Source organism: Henckelia pumila, chromosome 3, assembly GCF_033568475.1.
Source record: "Henckelia pumila isolate YLH828 chromosome 3, ASM3356847v2, whole genome shotgun sequence".
NCBI lineage: Eukaryota > Viridiplantae > Streptophyta > Magnoliopsida > Lamiales > Gesneriaceae > Henckelia > Henckelia pumila.
The window spans coordinates 51,658,872-51,680,316 of NC_133122.1; the positions used below are offsets into that span (position 1 = coordinate 51,658,872).

General features: G+C 40.8%; 1 protein-coding gene and 1 long non-coding RNA gene across 3 annotated transcripts in view; both read left to right on the plus strand.

Moving 5' to 3' along the window:
* The window catches only part of LOC140891114 (nuclear intron maturase 2, mitochondrial), a 42,647-nt gene that overhangs the window by 6,466 nt on the left and 14,736 nt on the right, over positions 1 to 21,445 (plus strand). The window lies entirely within an intron of this gene.
* On the plus strand, positions 727 to 12,426 carry LOC140893536 (uncharacterized). 2 transcript variants are annotated; one of them, XR_012153188.1, is made up of 4 exons: positions 727 to 780; positions 1,812 to 1,856; positions 2,597 to 2,760; positions 12,243 to 12,426. It is a non-coding gene; the product is annotated as an uncharacterized lncRNA (long non-coding RNA). The 2 variants fall into 2 exon arrangements; XR_012153187.1 differs by lacking the exon at positions 727 to 780 and having other exon boundaries at positions 1,267 to 1,856.

Below are 21,445 nucleotides of genomic sequence, written 5' to 3' on the forward strand. Positions count from 1 at the left end.
TGGGAAAATAATTTTTTGGTCCATTAACTTATCCATGTTTTGGTTTTGGTCCATTAACTTTTTCGATGTGGGTTTTGGTACATTAACTTTGAATTTTCAGTGTTTTTTGGTCCAACTGCATACGTGTCAACTTTTGATTGATCCAAAATCATGACGTGGAACAATCAGAAGCTGACACGTATGCAGTTTGACCAAAAAACACTGAAAATGCAAAGTTAGTGTACCAAAATCCAAATAAAAAAAGTTAATGAACCAAAATCCAAAAAGGATAAAGTTACTGGATCAAAAAATTTATTTTTCTTTTTTGTTTTTGGAAGAAATAATTTTAGGGATATTGTTTTGTTTCAATAAAATAACAAAAAATAAAAATTTCTATGAGACGATTTCATATATCAATTTTGTGAGATGAATTTTCATTTGACCCGACTCATGAAAAATTACAACTTTTTTAATGTCAAAAATGTTAATGTTTATTGTAAATATGTCATTCGACTCGTTTCACGGATATAGTGAAATTTACTACTAGAATTGAATTACAGGAATTGAAATTTTCTGATAAAAATGTGCAATTGAATAAATGAAATTTTAATGTTATGTAAAAATTTTGTATTTCAATATGAATTCATTAATGCAAATAAAAAAATAAATGAAAAATGAATTTAAATTACAGAGGGAAAAATAAATAAAATAAAATCTCCTCCTGCCTTAATTTCTCGATCCCCGAGCGAAAACCCTAGGAAGAAGGATGTACGGCTGGCAATATGTATCCAATTAGGAATAGTACTGTTCGCAGGGTTTTATTGAGAGCAAAGCGAGAAAAATGGTTGTTCGTGACCCTACACCGTCTGCATTAATCCTTGTTACTCAAGTCCCATGTTTTATATATTTTGTTTGGTTTTGGTTTTTGCAATGTTAGTTTTTTTAAAAAAAACATGTTTCAGCCCTCACATCTATAGCTGCCTTTGGCATATGCCGCATATCCTGCATGATTGTTTATGAAGTCATTTGGTAGGTTTCATTTTGTTTTGTTTTTTTAAATGAGGAGTGTGATTTTTATATCAATAATTATATTCCTTATAATGTTTTAGGAACTAGAATAAGAACTGCTCGTGATGGTATATTGATGTCGGAGGCGTGAACAGTGGTCTTATCTCAATAAAATATGATAATAATCAATTGTAGTGCAACTTGGCATTATTTCGATTAACTTAATTGGATCTTGAAATTGTGTCCTAGTTTTGAGATTGTCATACTATAAATGTAGTGGTTGTAGAGGAAAAACCAAGCTATATTGTGTGTTTGTCAATTATTTCTATCCAATTGTTGCAGCCTAGCTTACAAGTACATTTTTATAACTTCTTGTATCCCTTTTATTTTTCTAGGCTTTCTTGGATTTTGGTGTGAAATTAACATCAAATTTATGGTACTTTGCATTCATGAATAAAAATCAATACCCTTTTATTCGTGAGAAATACTTGGCAATCAAATCTTTCTTATACCTAGGTTTCTCATATAGATGGAATTGGGACGGGGACGAGGATGTCTTGCCCATCCCCGCCTCGATCTCCATAATTTCGTATCGAGGATTCCCCGTCACCATCCTTGTCTCCATACCCGCGAATATAAATATATTATTAATAAATTTTATCATACTATATATGTATTAATTTCTTGTAATGCGAATAATGACGAGAATATTTACTAAAGTATTTTGTTTGTAAATGACCAGATAAAATTTATCTAGTACTTTGAGTTTCATTGCTGAATTTGCATTAATAAAAAATTTATATCCGTTGTTTTCATTTTTGCAGGAAAACATTCCGTAGCCCAATTTGGTAAATGAGAATATTGATCAGGTTATTAGTAACTTTAATGTATTTATGTTCATTTTTGTTCTTCCACCCAAATCTTTCAAATAGCTTGTGTCACTGTTTGCATTTAATTTGATTTAAAAATCTGGGAGATTATTATTTAATATTTAATGGACAACTAATTAGGTCTACGGGTTGTTTGATATCCATAAACAAATGTTGAATTTTCTCTCTTGGTTGACTAATATATATGTAGTTTTTTTAATTGAATGAATTCATTGTTATATTGAATATTGTAAGCTTTCTTAGTCTTCTTTGTAATCAACAAAAGTTTCTTGGATGTAATTTTAATACAAATGCTGATTATTTACAAGTTTTATGTTTACCCTATGATAGTCGTTTTTATTTTTTAGGAACACATTCTGAATAAGGACTGGAAACTGCCTCGCGCAAATTTTTTATGATTTTATTATCACTATTTTATTTTAATTCTAAATCTTTCAAATAAATGACGAATAAAATTTGCATTTATGTAGATCTCATAATCTGGCTTATAATAATTTATGTGGACCCCTAATTTTTTGTTACAATTATTTTTTCCACTTAGTTAAAAAGTTTTGAAGTTTCTTTCATAAATTGTTTTGATTGACGAGTATACTCGGATTTATTTCGTTGAGTGGAAAAAACTGAAATGATAAGTTGGTAAATAATTTTCTTGACATTTGTGTGTGTTGTTGTTGAGCATTATATTTCATTATAAAGTTATTTGTATTTATTTTTCCAAGAGGTGGGGACAATGATGAGAAGGCGTAGATGCCTGAACAACAAGAGAATGAGGAGCATCCTGAGCAGGAAGATCAGGAGAAGGGGGAGCAGCGGAGTGAGGAGCCTAAGAAGGAGAAGAAGGCCCAACGGCTGGAGCAGCCAAAGGGGCAAGAGACCACTCCAGGTGAGTGAGTAGTGATTTTCTCAATTCTAAATAAGGGATCTTATCCCATTTTTATGTTGGATGTTTAGATTGGATGCAAAATATTCTGAATCAGAGGAAGATAGGGCAAAGTTTCATATTTGATTTTAATTTACTAAGACTTTGGTTCTGTGTTATATCGAAAATTATTTGCAAATATGATAACAATCAATTATAATGTTTTAGAAACTAGAAGAGAAATTGCTCGTGATGATATATTGATGGCGGAGGATTGAACAGACTGTCTTCTCTCAATAAAATATGATAACAATCAAGTATAGTGCAACATGGCAAGTATTTCGATTAACTTAATTGGATCTTGAAATTGTGCCCAAGTTTTGAGATTGTCATACTATAAATGTCGTGGTTGTATAGGAGATACCAAGCGATATTGTGTGTTCATCCAATTCAATTATTTCTATCCAATTGTTGCAGCCTTACAAGTAGATTTTTATAACTTTTTGCTTCCCTTTTATTTTTCTAAAAGTAGTTAGTCATATTTATCATTAGACTTTGCAAAATTGAGGATTTCAATATTTTGAAAAATCAATACCCTTTTATTCGTGAGAAACACTTGACAATCAAATTTTCCTTATACTTAGGTTTCTCATATAGATGGAATTGGGGTGGGGATGGGGACGGGGACGGGGATGTCTTGCTCATCCCCGCCTCGATCTCCATAATTTCATATCGAGGATTCTCCGTCACCATCCTTGTCTCCATACCCGCGAATATAAATATATTATAAATAAATTTTATTATACTATATATGTATTACTTTCTTGTAATACAAATGATGACGAGAATATTTATAAAAGTATTTTGTTTGTAAATAAATCGACAAAATTTATCTAGTACTTTTCGTTTCATTGCTGAATTTGCATTAATAAAATTTTTATATCCGTTGTTTTCATTTTTACAGGAAAACATTCCATAGCCCAATTTGGTAAATGAGAATATTGATCAAGTTATTAGTAACTTTAATGCATTTATGTTCATTTTTTTTCTTCCACTTAAATCTTTAATTAGCTGGTGATTTGATTTAAAAATTTGGCATATGTCGCATATCGTGCATGATTGTTTATGAAGTCATTTGGTAGGTTTCGTTTCTTTTTTTTAAACGAGGAGTGTGATTTTTGTATCAATGATTATATTCCTTATAATGTTTTAGGAACTAGAAGAGAAATTGCTCTTGATGATATATTGATGGCGGAGTCGTGAACAGTAGTATTCTCTCAATAAAATATGATAACAATCAATTGTAGTGCAACTTGGCATGTATTTCGATTAACTTAATTGGATCTTGAAATTGTGTCCTAGTTTTGAGATTGTCATACTATAAATGTAGTGGTTGTAGAGGAGATACCAAACTATATTGTGTGTTCATCCAATTCAATTATTTTTATCCAATTGTTGCAGCCTTACAAGTAGATTTTTATAACTTGTTGCTTCCTTTTTATTTTTCTAAAATTAGTTAGTCATATTTATCATTAGACTTTTCAAAATTGAGGATTTAAACATTTTGAAAAATCAATACCCTTTTATTCGTGAGAAACACTTGGAAATCGAATTTTCTTTATACCTAGGTTTCTCATATTGATGGAATTGGGGGCGGGGAGGGGGATGGCGATGTCTTGCCCATCCCCGCCTCGATCTCCATAATTTCGTATCGAGGATTCCCCGTCACCATCCTTGTCTCCATACCCGCGAATATAAATATATTATAAATAAATTTTATTATACTATATATTACTTTGTTGTAATACGAATGATGACGAAAATATTGTTTAAAGTATTTTGTTTGTAAATGAACCGACAAAATTTATCTAGTACTTTGCGTTTCATTGCTGAATTTGCATTAATAAAATTTTTATATCCATTGTTTTCATTTTTTGCAGGAAAACGTTCCGTAGCCCAATTTGTTAAATGAGAATATTGATTAAGTTATTAGTAACTTTAATGTATTTATGTTCATTTTTTTTCTTCCACTTAAATCTTTCAAATAGCTGGTGTCACTGTTTGCCCTTAATTTGATTTAAAAATTTGGCATATGTCGCATGTAGTGACCCTTACCCGGATCACCTACTAAACAGAACTTATGCATGCAATTAACTTAATTAAACAGATATCAGAATAAAACTGCGGAAACCAAATAACATTATACAATCCCAAGAAAAGAAATCTGTAATTATCCAATATTATACAACCAAATCGAATAACTGTATAAACCCAAACAACAGTAATAAAGCCTAGACGAAGCTCCAGCTGGCCAACCACTGACTAGCCCCTCCTGGATCCACCCTCCTCGTCCAATCGCAAACCTGCCCCATGGAATAGGGTGTCCAGAAAATACAGAGTACGAGACGTGAGCATAAAACGCTCAGTGCGAGAGTATGAGTATACATGCATGCAAAGTGAACTCCCTATAGACTCGAGGTCAAGGATCAGATAACAGAGACAGACCGGGCCCTGGTATGTAGCACGCTGTGCCATCGCTTCAGGAGGTGGCTCCCATACCGAGATAACTGTGGATACGCCGGACCCAAATCGATGGAAGTCCATCCACTAACAGGATAGAGTACAACCCTACTAACAGACATCTCGAAGGAGATACAGCAAGATGCAAATGAATGTAGCATAATATCATGGCATATAAATCATGCAGTCATATAATACATGCATACTCAGTCAGGATATCTCGAACAGTACTTTCGTACCTCAAATACCAGGTAGGCACTACCAGCTCTAAGTCCAAGCCTAAAGTCCGCCTACACAGCGAAATGATACCACTATCATTACAGTGCTCTAAAAGCCTTAACTAAGCTATTGCATACTCCTAAGTATTTATAGGAAGCAAAAGCTATACCTTCGTCCATCGTTATCCCTTTGATGTCGATGCCTCCAGAACTTGGGCACAACTCCGCTACGACTATCGAACGCCTCTCCGACCTCCGGACCAAGCCTAAGAAGACTAGAACAGCTTGAATATGACTAGAAATAGAGAGGAAATCCGGAATTGGCAAGGAGAAATGAAATCTCGACCTTCTATTTATAGACAACGATCGGAGCCTCCGATCCTCGATCGGAACGTCCGAACCTCGATCGGAACGTCCGATCCTGCCATCGGAGCTTCCGAAGATCCTGATCTGCCACGTGTCAAAATATCATTTGTTGACTCCGGATAGGGGTGATCGGAGCCTCCGGTCCTGATCGGAGCTTCCGATCCAGCCACACGTCATGGATGACGTAATATCATCGGTGCCTCCGATCCTCATCGGAGCTTCCGATCCCGATCGGAGCTTCCGATCGTTCTTTCGGAGCTTCCGATCCGTCCAATCCCCAATTTATTTAATTAGCATTAATCCTTTAATTACTCAATTAGGGTTCGGGCTACTACATTCTCCCCCACTTAAGATATTTCGTCCTCGAAATCAGATCTTAAGTACCGAATGCAAATACAGAAATCAGAAACATTCTTTATTCAAACAAACGTTTACAGAGTTTGCAACTGAATACAACTTAAAGAATGAAATCAAAACAACTCAGGATGGTCTTTACGCATCCTGTCCTCAAGCTCCCAAGTAGCTTCCTCAGTGCCTCGGCGCTGCCACTGAACTAAAACCAAAGGAATGACTTTGTTCCGTAAAACCTTATCCTTATAATCCAGGATACGAGTAGGTTTCTCAACATAAGTCAAATCCTTGTCTACCTGAACCTCAGACCGCTGCAGAATATGGGACTCATCCGCCACATACCGTTGCAACAGAGATACGTGGAACACGTCGTGAATGCTGGATAGATGCGGTGGCAATGCTAGTCGATAAGCCAAATCGCCAATGCTCTCCAAGACCTCAAACGGACCGATAAATCTGGGAGACAACTTGCCCTTAAGGCCAAATCTGAGAATCTTGCGGAAAGGTGACACTCTCAGAAACACTTTCTCCCCGACCTCGAACTGCAAAGGCCTACGCTTGATATTAGCATAGCTGGCCTGACGATCCTGTGCAGTCTTAATCCGTTTCTTGATCTGATCAACAATATCTATCGCCTGCTGGATAAACTCCGGTCCCTCAGCCTGTCTCTCCCCCACTTCTTCCCAGAAGAGTGGAGTACGACAACGTCGCCCATACAATGCCTCAAAAGGTGCCATCCCAATACTAGTGTGATAGCTGTTGTTGTAAGCGAACTCGATCAACGGCAAATGATCCTGCCAGGCTGAACCAAAATCCAAGACGCACGCTCTAAGCATATCCTCTAACGTATGGATAGTGCGCTCTGACTGACCATCAGTCTCTGGATGATAGGCTGTACTCAAACTAAGAGTAGTACCCATCGCACGCTGAACACTCCCCCAGAACCTAGAAGTAAACCTGGGGTCCCGATCGCTGACAATGCTCACAGGCACTCCATGAAGTCGAACGATCTCCTGAATGTACATCCGTGCCATACAATCCACATTGTACTCCCGGCTATAGGCAATGAAATGCGCTGACTTGGTGAGTCGGTCCACCACAACCCAGATAGCATCACAGTTCCTCGGGGATACCGGCAAATGGGTCACAAAGTCCATAGTGATAAACTCCCATTTCCATTCAGGAATAGGCAGACTGTGAAGCAATCCTCCAGGTCGTCGGTGCTCTGCCTTGACCTGTTGACACACCAAACATCTGGAAACAAACTGATAAACACTGCGTTTCATTCCCTTCCACCAGAAACGAGTACGTAGATCCTTGTACATCTTGTTGCTCCCAGGATGAATACTCAACTTAGTGCGATGTGCCTGAGACAAAATCTCCTCTCGCAACTCTTCATCCTGTGGAATCACAAGCCTACCAGACAAACACAGAAAGCCATCTGACTGATAATGAAATCCAGACGAGCTACCCTCGTTAGCTAGACGAGCTAAACGCTGGGTCTTCGAATCAGACATCTGAGCATCTCGGATCCGCGAGTACAAGGCTGGCTCAGATAATATCGCAAACATCTGGATACTCTGCATACCTTTCTTATGCTTGAAGGTATAACCTGAAGTACAACAGTCACTGATCGCACTAGACATCGAACAAGTCTGAAGTGCGGATAGTCGCACCTTGCGACTCAAAGCATCAGCGGTGAGATTAGCAGCTCCCGGATGGTACTTAATCTCGCAATCATAGTCCTTAAGCAAGTCCATCCAACGTCTCTGTCTCATGTTCAATTCTGCCTGAGTGAACAAATACTTGAGACTCTTATGGTCGGTGAAGATCTCAAATTTCTCGCCATACAGATAATGACGCCAGATCTTCAAAGCGAACACAATGGCTGCCAACTCCAAATCATGGACTGGGTAGTTGTCCTCGTGAAGCTTCAGCTGTCTAGAAGCGTATGCGATCACATGCCCATTCTGAGTCAGGACACAACCTAACCCCTGAAGAGAAGCATCCGTGTAAACTACATACCCTCCAGATCCTGACGGTAATGCTAACACCGGCGCAGAAGTCAACCGCTGTCGAAGCTCACGGAAATTCTCCTCACACTCGGAGGACCACTCAAAATCCACACCCTTGCGGGTAAGCTGCGTCAACGGTCGAGCTAACTGAGAGAAGTTCAGAATGAAGCGACGATAATACCCTGCTAGACCCAGAAAACTACGGATCTCAGCAACCGTCGTCGGACGCGACCAATTAAGTACCGCTTCAATCTTGCTTGGATCAACAGAAATCCCCTCCCTGGATATGATATGGCCAAGAAAAACCACTCTATCCATCCAGAACTCACACTTGCTCAGCTTGGCGTACAATTGCTCATCTCGAAGAGTCTGCAGTACCAACCGCAAGTGAGAAACATGCTCTTCCGTATTACGCGAATACACCAAGATGTCGTCAATGAAGACCACGACAAACTTGTCCAAGTACTCCCTGAAGACACGGTTCATCAGATCCATGAATATAGCCGGCGCATTGGTCAAACCAAATGGCATCACTAGGAACTCGTAATGCCCATAGCGAGTACGGAATGCAGTCTTGGCTACGTCCTGATCACGGACTCTCAACTGATGATACCCAGATCTCAAGTCAATCTTGGAGTAAACTGACGTGCCCTGCAGCTGATCAAACAAGTCATCAATACGAGGCAACGGATACTTGTTCTTCACAGTGACTCGATTCAGCTGCCGATAGTCAATGCACAGCCGCATCGACCCATCCTTCTTCTTCACGAAGAGAACAGGAGCTCCCCAAGGAGATACACTAGGACGAATGTACCCCTTGTCCAAAAGATCATGTAGCTGATTCTTCAACTCACGCATCTCTGACGGAGCCAGACGATACGGTGCTCTAGAAATAGGCGAAGTACCTGGCATCAACTCTATGTCAAACTCGACTTCCCTAGCAGGAGGAAAACCCGGAATCTCATCAGGAAACACATCTGGAAATTCATCCACAACAGGAATGCTCTCTATCCCAATACTCTCAGCGGACAAATCAACTGCATAAATAAGGTAGCCTTCCCCGCCAGACTCTAGAGCTCGACAGGCTCTCAAAGCTGATACCTAAGGCATCGGGGGTCGCGCTCCCTCACCATAGAAAAACCAACTCCCACTCCCTTCCGGATGAAAGCGTACTAATCTCTGATAGCAGTCCACTGAAGCTCGATAGGTAGTCAGCACATCTATTCCCAGAATGCAATCAAAGTCGTCCATCGCCAGGACCATGAGATTCGCTAACAGAATGTTCCCTTCGAACTCTAAAGGGCAACCCATCACTAGACGCTTAGCCAAAGCAGATTGGCCCGTCGGAGTAGAAACAGACATCACTACGTCTAGTGCAATGCATGGTAATTTATGCCTCTTAACAAAACGTGCAGAAATGAAGGAATGAGATGCACCAGTGTCAATAAGTACAAGAGCAGGTATACCATAAAGCATAAATGTACCTGCGATGACTTTCTCATTCTCCTCCACAGCCTGATCATGTCTCAGGGCAAACACCTGGCCAGAAGCTCGTGGCCTTAAATGAGAACTCCCAGCAGACTGTCCCTGCGACCTCTGCTGTACGGTAGCCTGAGAACCAGATCCTGAACCAGATCCAGAACCGCCTCCCCCAGATTGTGGACAATCCCTCCGGATATGACCAGTCTCTCCACAACGGAAACAAGCTCCAGAAGCTCTGCGGCACTTGTCGGATGGATGGTTCTTCCCACAGTGATCACACTTGTCCTTCTTACCGAAACGGACAACACCTCCCGAACCAGAGGAAGAAGTAGATCCAGACTTCTTGAAAGTTTGGGCACGGGGACCCAAAGAACTAGCAGGTCTCGACTGAGAGAAAGACCTGTTCCGTCGAATGCTGTCCTCCGCCTGGTGACAACGGCTCACCAAACCCTCGTAGGACATGTCATCGCCAACCGCCACACGGTCATGGATCTCAGGGTTAAGGCCCTGAAGGAACAGATTATACTTCATCTCTGAGCTATCCGCAATCTCGGGGCAATAGGATAGCAGATCAAAGAACCTCTGCTGATACTCATCAATAGACATGGCTCCCTGTCGCAGACTCAGTAGCTCGCCTGCCTTCGACTGTCGGAGTGCAGGAGGAAAATACCGCTTTTGGAAAGCTGTGCAAAACTCGGCCCAGGTGGCCACTCCTCTCGCCGCAACAAAAGGTGCAGAAGTAAACCTCCACCACCTGCGCGCGCGCCCATCCAGAAGATAGCCAAGGGTCTCCACCTTCTGCTCATCGGTGCATTGGAAAGTCTGAAAATTCGTCTCCATGCGGTCTAACCAGTTCTCCGCATCCTCCGGAGACTCACCTCCAACTAAGGGCTTAGGACCCATAAGAATCGACGCACAGTGAAACGCTCGTCGTCATGGTGACGATGACGCCGTTCCCGACGAGGCTCCCGGTCGGCATCACCCCAACGCCCACCAACACTGCCATGAGAACTCTGGTCGTCACAATTTGACATCTACAAAAATACCTCAAGATGAGACTAAATCCCAAGAAATCTTTTGCATGCTCTGATACCATAAATGTAGTGACCCTTACCCGGATCACCTACTAAACAGAACTTATGCATGCAATTAACTTAATTAAACAGATATCAGAATAAAACTGCGGAAACCAAATAACATTATACAATCCCAAGAAAAGGAATCTGTAATTATCCAATATTATACAACCAAATCGAATAACTGTATAAACCCAAACAACAGTAATAAAGCCTAGACGAAGCTCCAGTTGGCCAACCACTGACTAGCCCCTCCTGGATCCACCCTCCTCGTTCAATCGCAAACCTGCCCCATGGAATAGGGTGTCCAGAAAATACAGAGTACGAGACGTGAGCATAAAACGCTCAGTGCGAGAGTATGAGTATACATGCATGCAAAGTGAACTCCCTATAGACTCGAGGTCAAGGATCAGATAACAGAGACAGACCGGGCCCTGGTATGTAGCACGCTGTGCCGTCGCTTCAGGAGGTGGCTCCCATACCGAGATAACTGTGGATACGCCGGACCCAAATTGATGGAAGTCCATCCACTAACAGGATAGGGTACAACCCTACTAACAGACATCTCGAAGGAGATACAGCAAGATGCAAATGAATGTAGCATAATATCATGGCATATAAATCATGCAGTCATATAATACATGCATACTCAGTCAGGATATCTCGAACAGTACTTTCGTACCTCAAATACCAGGTAGGCACTACCAGCTCTAAGTCCAAGCCTAAAGTCCGCCTACACAGCGAAATGATACCACTATCATTACAGTGCTCTAAAAGTCTTAACTAAGCTATTGCATACTCCTAAGTATTTATAGGAAGCAAAAGCTATACCTTCGTCCGTCGTTAGCCCTTTGATGTCGATGCCTCCAGAACTTGGGCACAACTCCGCTACGACTATCGAACGCCTCTCCGACCTCCGGACCAAGCCTAAGAAGACTAGAACAGCTTGAATATGACTAGAAATAGAGAGGAAATCCGGAATTGGCAAGGAGAAATGAAATCTCGGCCTTCTATTTATAGACAACGATCGGAGCCTCCGATCCTCGATCGGAACGTCCGAACCTCGATCGGAACGTCCGATCCTGCCATCGGAGCTTCCGAAGATCCTGATCTGCCACGTGTCAAAATATCATTTGTTGACTCCGGATAGGGGTGATCGGAGCCTCCGGTCCTGATCGGAGCTTCCGATCCAGCCACACGTCATGGATGACGTAATATCATCGATGCCTCCGATCCTCATCGGAGCTTCCGATCCCGATCGGAGCTTCCGATCGTTCCTTCGGAGCTTCCGATCCGTCCAATCCCCAATTTATTTAATTAGCATTAATCCTTTAATTACTCAATTAGGGTTCGGGCTACTACATCGCATATCGTGCATGATTGTTTATGAAGATATTTGTTAGATTTCGTTTCTTTTTTTTTTTTAAATGAGGATTGTGATTTTTGTATCAATGATTATATTCCTTATAATGTTTTAGGAATTAGAAGAGAATTGCTCGTGATGAAATATTGATGGCGGAGACGTGAACAGTGGTATTCTCTCAATAAAATATGATTAGAATCAATTGTAGTGCAACTTGGCATGTATTTCGATTAACTTAATTGGATATTGAAATTGTGCCCTAGTTTTGAGATTGTCATACTATAAATGTAGTGGTTGTAGAGGAGATACCAAGTGATATTGTGTGTTAATCCAATTCCATTACTTCTATCCAATTGTTGCAGCCTTACAAGTAGATTTTTATAACTTCTTGCTTCCCTTTTATTTTTCTAAAAGTAGATAGTCATATTTATCATTAGACTTTGCAAAATTGAGGATTTCAACTGAAACAACCCAAACATACTAAAATAATATATGCGGAATTTTTTTTTTTTTAAATAATACTAAGTAAAATAGATGTACATACATGTCCATACATATATCCACAAAATAAACAGATTTAAAAATAACATAAATAAAATGCAACATTCTTACTTAAATAACTGAGTCAAACTTAAATCGAATACTGTCAAACAATCCACTTAAAAGTTTGCATGCAATAAAAATTATTTAATAAAAATAGTACTAAAATTCACCACTGACAAACATAAAAGAAACAGAGTTTTTTAAAAATTCTTAAAAATATCTATAAAGACTCAGCCGGCGGTCACGGGGGATCACTGCATGTCCGCTCATATGTCCTCACCACCGGTAGGAACTACATCTTCCTCTACGTACTCACCTGCACCATATAAGTGTAGTGAGCCTAGAGGCCCAACATGCTAACATAACAAGGGTTTAAAATAATTTAAATCACTGGAATACTAATACATAACATATACATGAATGAGCATGCTTAAAAATCATGAATCATGACTGAAAATCTTGCTTAAACTTGATCTTATATATAATCATATATTACATACATAAACATTGTTGAGCATAACATTTTCTAACATCGCATGGTCATATCCGTAGTGTAACCTTAAACTTAAAAGTTCGACTGATCAGTCTCTTAGAACCAACGTACGCGGCGGTGACGAATCACCTCTTACTGGTAGTAAACTACCCTTAAATTGATAGTAAACTGCCCTTAACATGTGGGGACTGGTCCCCCTTAAATTGTCACACTACTTCAACTTCCAACATAAAATTATTTTCTAGCTCAACCTTAAACATTAAATCATGCCATAAAATTATTTCATGAATACATGCACTGAAAATATGTCCGTAATATATATTTAATTAATTTTTCATAAAATAATATACTTATACTTAAAATAGACTTTATGCATAAAAATAATTAAATATATATCCCGGACTTATTTATTTTTCATGGGTTGGTCCAGACTGCTGGTCACTCACTCTAAGCCCATTAAACTTAAATAAAAGCCCAATAATCATATCTTAGCCCAAATAACTTAATTAAATTTAATTGGGCCTAAATAAAAATATTTAAGCCCATTAACTTAATTAAGCCCAATAAAATTCTAGACTGGCCCAAAAATTCACTGACTGGCCCAAAAATTCTCATGGGCTCCCAAGCCCATAAAATCATTGGGCTAACTTAAATAAATTATTTAAAGCCCAAATAAAATTATTTGGAGGCCCAAATAATTTTCTAACTAATTAATAAAATCCCAAAACCAATTAATCTCTTAATTAATTAAAAATTAAAATACTCAAGCCCGGCCCACCTAACCCGGACCCGGACTCACTTGACCCGACCCTAAACTCTACTGACCCGACCCTGACCCCAAGACCCGACCCAGCACCCAGCCCCAGCCCAAAACCCGTACCCCCCCTCTCTCTACTCCCTTCCGCTGCGCGAGCAGCAGCCCTGCCTTGCTCCGGCCATGGCCGGCCGGAGCGCCACCGGCAAGACCTTCCCAAGGTCCTGCCGGTCCTAACCTACCATGGCTCGGTCCCAGCCATGCCCCATACAGCAGGACCGAGCCCCTCTTCCAACAACCCTAAACTGTGCACCCCAAGATAACCAGCTGAGGTGGCTTCGTTCCTAGCCCTTCCTGGTTCGATCCCACTGAGCCAAATGACTCCTAGGACCCTCACTCACACCCTTACACGACCAGCAGCAGTCTGGACCCTCCCATGGCTGAAAAACGTGGCTATGTCCAAGCAAACAAGCAAAAACATGAATAAAAATATGACTAAACATGCATGCTTCAAATTTCCAAATTTTCTAACGTAAAAATCATGGTGATTCTGATGAAAAGAGATTTAATAGCTTATATAGTGTAGAAGAAAAGGAATCAAACATGCCTTTATAATTGTTTGAAGTAGACTGATGCGTATAAGGGCTCCGGGACGACGAACAGACTAAAAACTCGATAAATCTTCAAAGAATGAGTTGATCGGCTATGGAGGACTATTTTTCTGAGATGGAGGCATGAAGAGGGTTTGGGAAGAAGGTGGGAGTCGGCTGATTAGGGTTGAGAGATAGGGTAGGTTTGTTTTAAATTTGATAAATAGAATTAAAATAGGATATTAACTAATTTAGAAATAAAATCATACCTAATTAAATATTTAAAACTCCATAATAACTTAATAATTCTGATAACACAACCCAAATCCCGAAATATAAATTTAAGGGATTTTTAAAATTTAATAAAAGTCATTAAAATGACTTATTTTGGCTAAAAATAAACCCTTAAATAAATATATAACTAAATACTAAATTTTTCTTGACAAAATACCTTAAAATATTATTTTAAGGCTCATAAAACTCATAAAATATTTTTGGCTAAATATTTTGGTATCTCGTCCGTCCACGGTCCCGTACGCGATCAAAACAATTAATTTCCATAAATCATGAAAAATCACTAATTATGGGTTAAATGCTTAAAAATAACTTAAAACATGCACACATAATTTCATATAATTATTTAACCCATAATCTAAAATTCTAAATAAATAAAATCCCTAATTATGCATGCGAATTTACGTATTAAAAATACTGGATGTTACAATTCTCCCCTCCTTAATTTGAATTTCGTCCTCGAAATTAAAGTACTTACCCGAACAACTCCGGGTAGCGAGTCCTCATGTCTGCCTCGGTCTCCCAAGTAGCTTTCTCCTCTGAGTGATTCAGCCACTGAACTCTGACCATCGGTATGACATGCGTCCTAAGTCTCCGCTCCTCCCTAGCCAAGATCCGTACTGGCCTCTCCTCATAAACTAGATCAGGTGGCAACTGCAAGGGCTCGTAATTCAACACATGCAACGGGTTAGAGACATATCTCCGAAGCATGGATACATGGAAGACGTTGTGCACTGCTGCAAGCCCTGGCGGTAGTGCTAATCGGTATGCCAAAGTGCCAACTCTCTCCACGATCTCAAATGGCCCAATATATCTCGAATTCAACTTGCCTCTGCGTCCAAATCTCATCACCCCTTTCATAGGTGACACTTTCAGAAACACGTGATCACCTACTGCGAACTCCAAATCTCGTCGTCGAGTATCTGCATAACTCTTCTGACGACTCTGAGCAGTCCTCATGCGATCCCGAATCTGGGTCACAATATCAGCAGTCTGTTGCACTATCTCAGGACCCAATAGGATTCTCTCTCCAACCTCATCCCAATGAAGAGGAGATCTGCATCTCCTCCCATACAAAGCTGCATAAGGAGCCATACCTATAGACGCCTGAAAGCTATTGTTATAGGTAAACTCCACTAACGGCAATCTCGTCTCCCATGAGCCCTGAAAATCGATGACACAGGCTCTCAGTAAATCCTCAAGAACCTGTATCACCCTCTCAGACTGACCATCTGTCTGGGGATGAAAAGCTATGCTGAACAGTAATCTCCCCAATGCTGTATGCAGACTCTTCCAAAACGCAGATGTGAATCTCGGATCTCTATCGGATACGATAGACACTGGTATGCCATGCAGTCTAACAATCTCCTTGATGTAAAGCTCTGCATACTGTGTCAAGGAGTAGGTAGTCCTCACCGGCAAGAAATGAGCTGACTTGGTGAGTCTATCCACGATCACCCAAATAGCGGTACACCCTCTAGTACTCCTCGGAAGGCCAACTACAAAGTCCATCATAATGTTCTCCCATTTCCATTCCGGAATAGGAAGAGGTCTAAGAAGTCCTGCTGGACGCTGATGCTCAGCCTTGACCTGCTGACAAGTCAAGCACTCTGACACAACTCTCCCGATGTCTCTCTTTATCCCGGGCCACGAATACAATAGCTGAAAATCTCGGTACATCTTTGTACTTTCGGGGTGAATGGAGTACGGAGATGTGTGAGCCTCTGCTAGAATCTCAGCTCTCAACTGATCAACGTTCGGTACCCACATCCTACCACGGTACTGAACAATGCCATCCACAACTGTATACAGAAGACCACCCTTGGCCTCATCTCTCTGCCTCCAACGCTGCAACTCCTCATCTGTAGACTGTCCATCTCTGATCCGATCTCGTAGAATCGGCTGCACCGTCAACACTGACAAGCTCGGTGCATGACCACTCGAGTAAAACTCCAAATCAAACCTCTGAATCTCGCTCTGCAGTGGTAACTGCACTGTCAAACACGATACCACTGACGACTTCCGACTCAAAGCATCGGCCACTACATTAGCTTTACCTGGATGATAGCTAATGTCACAGTCATAATCCTTAACCAACTCCAACCATCTCCGTTGCCTCATGTTTAACTCCTTCTGAGTGAAGAAGTACTTGAGGCTCTTATGATCCGTGAAAATCTTGCACTTCTCGCCATACAGATAGTGCCTCCAGATTTTCAAAGCGAAGATCACTGCTGCTAACTCCAAATCATGTGCCGGGTAGTTCTGCTTGTGAATCTTCAACTGCCTCGACGCATAAGCAATAACCTTACCACACTGCATAAGTACTGCGCCTAAACCTAGCTTAGACGCGTCGGTGTACACCACTAACTCCTCGTGTGGTACTGCCATCGTCAACACCGGTGCGGTAGTGAGCGATTCCTTTAGCTGATCGAAGCTCCTCTGACAGTTTGTACTCCAAATAAACTTCGAATTCTTCTTGGTTAAGGAAGTCAAGGGTACTGCAATAGAGGAAAAACCCTTGATGAACTTCCTATAGTATCCTGCCAAACCTAAGAAACTGCGAATCTCCAAAGCATTCCTCGGAATACCCCATTTCTGCACTGCCTCAACCTTCGACTGATCCACTGCAATCCCATCTCTAGAAATAATGTGGCCAAGAAATGCCATCTGCTCAAGCCAAATCTTGCACTTGCTGAACTTGGCAAACAAACGATGCTCCCTCAAAGTCTGCAAGGCTGTCTGTAGATGCTGTCTATGCTCCTCAACACTCCTAGAGTAGATCAAGATATCATCAATGAAGACTATGATGAACTGATCAAGATACGGCTGAAATACCCGGTTCATGAGATCCATGAAAACCGCTGGAGCATTGGTCATCCCAAATGGCATCACTAAGAACTCGTAATGCCCATAACGTGTCCGGAAAGCAGTCTTGTATACGTCTGCATCTCTAACTCGCAGCTGATGATAACCAGATCACAGATCGATCTTGGAGAACACCGAAGCTCCCTGCAACTAATCAAATAAGTCCTCTATCCTCGGCAGTGGGTACTTATTCTTCACGGTGACTCTGTTGAGCTCTTGATAATCGATGCACAGTCTCATACTGTCATCCTTCTTCTTCACAAATAACACTGGAGCTCCCCATGGAGAAAAGCTAGGACGAACAAAGCCTTTCTCTAATAACTCCTGAATCTGCTCCTTCAACTCTTTCATCTCGGTAGGAGCGAGTCTGTACGGTGTCTTTGAGATAGGCACAGTGTCTGGCAATAAGTCGATACTGAACTCCACCTCTCTCACTGGTGGAATCCCTGCAACATCCTCCGGAAAGACGTCCGAAAAGTCACGAACTACCTCTATCTCTGATAATGATCTATTCTGAGGCCGTGACAATACTCGCTAGGAAACCTCGGCAACCCCGTTTCAACAGCTTCCTCGCCTGAATAAGAGATATCACCTGAGGAATATCACTGCTCTGAGATGCATGAAAAGTAAACGGGTCGCCTCCCGGTGGTTTCACTGACACTGTCCTCCAACGAAAATCAATCGAAGCTCCATTGACTGTCAACCAGTCCATACCCAATATCAAATCAAAACCGCTCAACGGCAAAACCACTATATCTGCGCGAATGGAGTGCCCCTGCAGCTCCAACTCCAGCTCTCGAATGACACTAGAGGTAGAAATAATCTGTCCTGACGGCATAGTGACATCATAACCACTGTCGGCAATCTCAGGTGTGATGCCTATCCGTCTGATAAACTCTAGGGAGATAAACGAATGCGTAGCCCCTGAATCTAGCAACGCAAACGTGGAGTTTCCTCCAACTAGAAGTCTCCCTGCACGCAGAAGAATCCCAACAACTTCATACCACTACTAAACTTTTCCCCCAAAGATGATTCACTAATAACCCTTAATTCTAATCACAAGTAAAACATGCTTCCTATTCTAACATGCAGATAGAAAAATCCCAAATAACAAATTATTCCACAAAGAAAAATCGAAATTCTTAACCAAAGGAAGAAATTATAAAATACTAGGGATAAGATATACCGGTGATCAAGGAGGTATCTGGGTCTACCTCCTCAGCCTGCATCACGAACACTCTTCCTGTAGTGTTCTTTCTTCCTCGGGCAATTGGTCATCTGGTGCCCTGGCTCCTTACAATGAAAACAGATGCCCGCTCCTAGAAGACATGGTCCTGGATGCATCTTCTGGCACTTCGGGCAAGTAGGATATCCTCCAGCATTAGGGGCCCCGCCCCTAGGCTGCTATCTCTGCTGCTGTGGCTTCTGCTGGTTCGGGCCCTTAGACGGCCCAGTATACTGCTTCTTCGCAGGAGGCTGGGAAGATGGTCACTGATATCCAGACTGAAACTGCCTCTTACCCTGCTGCTCCCTGTGGATCTCTCTCCTACCATCCTCCGAACGCAAGGCTCTACTGACTGCAGTCTCATAAGTGAGGACGTCCGCCATACGAACTTCATGCTTGATATCTGCCCTGAGCCCCTCAATGAACTGTCTCATCTTCTCAGGTGCACTGTCAGCAATCAATGGCACCAAGTGACAGCCCCTCTCGAACTAATGGATGTACTCCACAACTGTCTTGTCTCCCTGCCGGAGACTCATGAAATCTCGAATCATCCTACTGCGCACGTCTTCAGTGAAATACTTGGAGAAAAACATCCTCCGGAAGTCTGCCCATAGCATAGTAGTCAGATTCACTCCCCGTGATGCACTCTCCCACCATAAGTCTGCATCACCCTTAAGCATGTACACTGCGCATCTCACCTTGTCCGCATCAGTCAACCCCATGTGAGCAAAGATGCTCTCCAAAGAACGGATTCACCCCTCAGCAACGAGTGGATCTATGGCACCTGAAAACTCCTTCGGTCCCTTCTTCTGGAACCTCTCAGCCACGTCCTCATCATGGGAAAGTCTCGGACGTGCCACCTACTGCTCCAACAGAGCAGTAATCCCAGCCATCATGTTTGCATTGGTCTGCTCCAATGCCGAAAGCGGATTCTGCGGAGGTGGAGGTGGAGGTCCCCTGCGTCTGTTAACTGGTCTCGGAGGCATTCTGCACCACCACATATTTCTTTATGTAAATCGCCATGCATAACTAAGTACTTAAAAATTTTTTGCTAACATAAATGCTTAAGTCTTAAACATGATACTACTAAATCATACTAAAAGCAATTAAAACTTACAGACCGATAGCGTGGATTTCTGAGCTCGCATAGCAGTGATGACCCCTCCAAGAACGCGGCTCTGATACCAATTGAAACAACCCAAACATACTAAAATAATATATGCGGAATTTTTTTTTTTAAAAATAATACTAAGTAAAATAGATGTACATACATGCCCATACATATATGGACAAAATAAACAGATTTAAAAATAACATAAATAAAATGCAACATTCTTACTTAAATAACTGAGTCAAACTTAAATCGAATACTGTCAAACAATCCACTTAAAAGTTTGCATGCAATAAAAATTATTTAATAAAAATAGTACTAAAATTCACCACTGACAAACATAAAAGAAACAGATTTTTTTAAAAATTCTTAAAAATATCCATAAAGACTCAGCCGGCGGTCACGGGGGATCACTGCATGTCCGCTCATATGTCCTCACCACCGGTAGGAACTACATCTTCCTCTACGTACTCACCTGTACCATATAAGTGTAGTGAGCCTAGAGGCCCAACATACTAACATAACATGGGTTTAAAATAATTTAAATCACTGGAATACTAATATATAACATATACATGAATGAGCATGCTTAAAAATCATGAATCATGACTGAAAATCTTGCTTAAACTTGATCTTATATATAATCATATATTACATACATAAACATTGTTGAGCATAACATTTTCTAACATCGCATGGTCATATCCGTAGTGTAACCTTAAACTTAAAAGTTCGACTGATCAGTCTCTTAGAACCAACGTACGCGGCGGTGACGAATCACCTCTTACTGGTAGTAAACTACCCTTAAATTGACAGTAAACTGCCCTTAACATGTGGGGACTGGTCCCCCTTAAATTGTCACACTACTTCAGCTTCCAACATAAAATTATTTTCTAGCTCAACCTTAAACATTAAATCATGCCATAAAATTATTTCATGAATGCATGCACTGAAAATATGTCCGTAATATATATTTAATTAATTTTTCATAATATAATATACTTATACTTAAAATAGACTTTATTCATAAAAATAATTAAATATATATCCCGGACTTATTTATTTTTCATGGGTTGGTCCAGACTGGTGGTCACTCACTTTAAGCCCATTAAACTTAAATAAAAGCCCAATAATCATATCTTAGCCCAAATAACTTAATTAAACTTAATTAGGCCTAAATAAAAATATTTAAGCCCATTAACTTAATTAATCCCAATAAAATTCTAGACTGGCCCAAAAATCCACTGACTGGCCCAAAAATTCTCATGGGCTCCCAAGCCCATAAAATCATTGGGCTAACTTAAATAAATTATTTAAAGCCCAAATAAAATTATTTGGAGGCCCAAATAATTTTCTAACTAATTAATAAAAGCCCAAAACCAATTAATCTCTTAATTAATTAAAAATTAAAATACTCGAGCCCGGCCCACCTAACCCGGACCC